The sequence below is a fragment of the Corythoichthys intestinalis genome, chromosome 15, assembly GCF_030265065.1.
Source record: "Corythoichthys intestinalis isolate RoL2023-P3 chromosome 15, ASM3026506v1, whole genome shotgun sequence".
Classification (NCBI taxonomy): domain Eukaryota; kingdom Metazoa; phylum Chordata; class Actinopteri; order Syngnathiformes; family Syngnathidae; genus Corythoichthys; species Corythoichthys intestinalis.
In genome coordinates, this window is record NC_080409.1 from 25671544 (window position 1) to 25675810 (window position 4267).

Here is a 4267-nt window from a genome sequence, read left to right on the forward strand (position 1 = left end):
CTGCGGCATTTAAGTCTTTCGCTGCCTTTGACGACGGTAGATGTCGAATCATTTGATGTCCAATCATCCTTCTGCTGTGAATTAAATGAGTTTATCATTAGTAGACTTCCAGTCCATTTAACTGTGAGGGTGGCAGCAAATGAACTTTCATTTATTCGCCGCCATCCCTCCCACTTTAAATGGACAGGACATCTGTTGGTGTCAAGTTAGTTGAGTTAAAATACACAGATTTGCTTAAAGGTCTTACAAACTCAATATGTTGATACACTGAATTGAGGAAAACCTTGAGGTAGGATCTAAACACTGTACAGGACATTTCAAATAGCCAAACGAGGCATTTGAGGTGTATGTGAAAAGATTTGGTTAGGCTTTGCAGAGGTGTTTCAAATATAAGCTAGCTATGTAGCATGCGCCAGTGTCGAACGATCCAAGGAACCAAATTTCTTTTTTTTTTTTTTTCTTTTTTTTTTTTTGTATCGGGCTGCTGATTAATTGCAGAGTTATGTATATAGAATGAGGAAAATAAGTATTTGAACACCCTGTGGTCTTGCAAGTTTTTCCATTCCAGAAGAGATGGGCAGGTTTAGAATTTTCATGGTAAGTGCTTGTCCACTATGAGAGACAATCTAAAAAAAATCCATAAATCACAGTGTATGATTTTTCAACAATTTATTTTTGCATTATACTGCTTCAAAAAAGTGTTTGAACACCTGAGAAAATCAATGTTAATATTTGGTGCAGTAGCCTTGGATTACAATTACAGAGGTCAAACGTTTCCTGTAACTTTTCACCAGGTTTGCACAGACTGCAGCAGCGATTTTGCACCACTGCTCCACACAAATCTTCTCTAGATCAATCAGGTTTCTGGGCTGTCACTGAGAAGCATAGAGTTTTAGCTTCCTCCAAAGATTTTCTATTGGGTTTAGGTCTGGAGACTGGCTATGCACCTCCAGAACCTTGATATGCTTTTTACAAAGCCACTCCGTTGTTATTGTGGCTGTGTTGGAATACCCAGTCATGATTTATTTTCAATGCTCTAACTAAGGGAAGGAGGTTATTCCCCAAAATCTCACAATACGTGGCCCTCGTCATCCTCTCTTTAATACAGTGCAGTATAATACAAGTAAATTGTTTTTTTAAAAAATCATACAGTATTTTCTAGATTTTTTTTAAACAAGATTGTCTCTCAAAGTGGACAAGCACCTACTATGAAAATTTCAAACCCGCACGTCATTTCTAAGTGGGAGATCACATTGTGTTCAAATACTTATTTTCCTCACTGTATGTTTATACGCACATATACTTTGCATATCCAGCAAATAATATGAAATTAAAAATAAATAAGCATGAGTGTGCTACAGCACACTACAGACTGAAAGCTGTGAAAAAGAGCATACATGCCCTCTACTGCCTAACTTGAAACCTACATCGGCTCACAATCCGAGCATCATATCGCGGTTGATGATTGCCCATTATAATTTGGGTTGTTTCTCATTGATTCTTCAGTTTAGATAATGTTGGTCACTGTTTAAAGAAAAAGTAATTGAGTTTTACTCTTCAACCAAACGTACCCGACCCCCACTGACACGTGTATGGACAATGCCACTGAAGGAAAAAATCCAGAACATGTCCTTAAGAAGTAAAAAGCTTACTTTGCATAAAACAGTTGTTATAATGACGGGCTTCGTCACACTGATTTTCTACAAAAGGCTTTTTCATGGTTGCCATGCAACAGTGTTAAATTATAAGTAATGCATGATTGCCATCTGGTGGGGAAACTAATATTATTCCTCTGTTTAGAAGTGTCAGCAATTCCTGATTGAAAATGAAAAACAAAATAAAATGATTTGTATAATGAGAGGAGAAAAAGATGTGTCAACTCAATGAAGAACAAAGTCACATCAAACTTGGCCAATGGCATCATTATCATAGGGTTATTTCCCACTCCTATCATGAGTTTATTATGTTATGCATTTGAACGCTGTGTTGATGTTGTGAACTATGTTTTCTATGGCGCGCTGAATTTGCCCCTACTTGCATACATCATAAAAAAAATAAAATAAAAAATAATAATACAATAAAAATAAATGAATTACAAAATAAAACCTCTAATTAAGGTTTTGTTTTGTTTTTTAATCCTTATTCAAGTAATTTTATCACGCATATATTCGGATAAAACATGTACACTTTATTAACTGAACTTTTAAAGCTTGAATGGGATTGTAAAGGATTAGATTCAGATTCAGCTTTGTTACTGCACACGTACAGATACAGCACAACAAAATGCACATTGCATTCACAAAAAAGAGCAGCAAGTTCAGATACAACTGTGAATAAAGAAATTTGAATTAAATAAGATTATTACAACAAGGTTCTACTCTGAAAATATACGTATTACAGATGGTACCACACAGGGGTCGCGTTAACCGAATATTTTCCGTCGTTGACCGGTTTTTTAAAACGGTGACGGAAAAAACTCAAGTCCATCTGTCATTTTGACAGGCTGCAATTCACACCCCAGACCACATGGTGGCGAGTGAGCATATTAATTAGCTATTGTCTCTCTTGATGCATGACGTCGTTGGCCTTACTCGGAAAAATGTCAAGGCAACTGAGTGTTTGCCTGGCACGGCCAGACTGTTCTCCCTGTATTTTTCAAACACTAAGAGAAAAGTCTGGGACACAGCCTCTCGAGTAGGTACAAAATCAATCGACGAATCAGATTTGTTTATTTGCGTGACGTGTTCTTCACGAGCAACGTCACTCTTGCGCGCCGAATGGCATCATTATCATAGGGTTATTACAACAACAACACGGATGGTGGGAGAGCCGAGAATATGTTTCAATCCGCGGTAAATTCAGTTTTAAATGAGCTAAAACACATCGACACGAGACATTGACAACAGACTGTCTCGCGCTAGCCATGATGAATAAACTCCGTTCTCCTCGTATGTTTACTTCCGCACGCAAGTCCCTCGTCCTGCCCTCGTCGCTTTGGTAACGGCACGTCTGCCCGTCGCTGATTGGTGCACTCCGCTGTCTGTTTGCCTCTTGTTAAGCTTGTTCAGACAGAATATTAATTAAAAATGAATGAAAACTAAATACTGTTGAATATGTCATTATTATCATTTTAAAAATGTAAGTGACAGGTAAAAATAGATTATGACCGGATTTTTATGACACTGTAAGTCAAAATGACAGACAACGGAAAAAGTCTAGCGCAACCTCTGGTACCACATACATTAAATGCCTTAAGGCTTAAGCTATAGGTGCAGAAATTATTCACATAAAACATGAGGAATGTGCAATGAGAAATTAGACTAAAGTGTGCAAAATAAGACTGAACAGTGTCTATGTTAGTTATTATCTAGTGAATATATTTTATTTTAGAGGAGATAAAATGCAGCACTTGTCAAAATAAGATTTATGTCCCTAAGCCCGGCCCCTTTTGAAAGATGTATGGTCCTTAAGCCCTGCCCCTTTTACCACCTGTCAAAGGATAACGATATTTAAGCCCCGCCCCTTTTAGCACCTGTTAGTATTGTTATGGGGGTGTTTCCCCCGAGGGCGAATTCAGAGGAAGTGTTGGGGGGTTGCAGGTGGGTGTTACAGAATGTTTGGAATTTTTCGGAAGTCTTTGAAGCGAAAATACTCTTTTGAAGTTTGAAAAGAAAGGTTTGGGTTGGTTAGGGTAGGAGGTGGTATGACCGGTTTTCCAAGACATGTCTGGGCAGTTTCCTGCCGGAACACGTGGTTGTTGTGGGATGGTGCGAATAGGTTAGTTTTTAAGCAATGATAAACGGTCGTTTTTTTCCGTTAGCTTACCATATCAGCGCGTGGCGTCATTCTCCTGCTGTGGCTAAAGTCTCTTAGCTCAAGGAGTTTTTGTTGGGCTAAATGTTTAAAAGTTTTACATGAGTGACATCTTTTTTTTTTTTTTCAACGAGTAGTAACAAGGGAAGACCGGCCATGATCAACGAGACGTGTGAACATCACCCGCGGTAGGGTTAACACGAACAGAGAAGCACCCCGCAAAACTCAGAAGTACCTACGGCGTGTACGACCCCCCAGCGAGGAGTTGGAAAAAACATTTTCTGACACAGGTTCGTGGAGGTTCAGATGCAACTACGCTATGGGAGAGTTGTGTTTTTACACTAAGGAGGAAGATGAGGACAACCAAATGCTACTTTGGGCAACACTAGAGATGTAACATTTTTACTCTTTATTCTACATTTTGACTTGACTTGACTTTTTTTTTTTTTGCCAG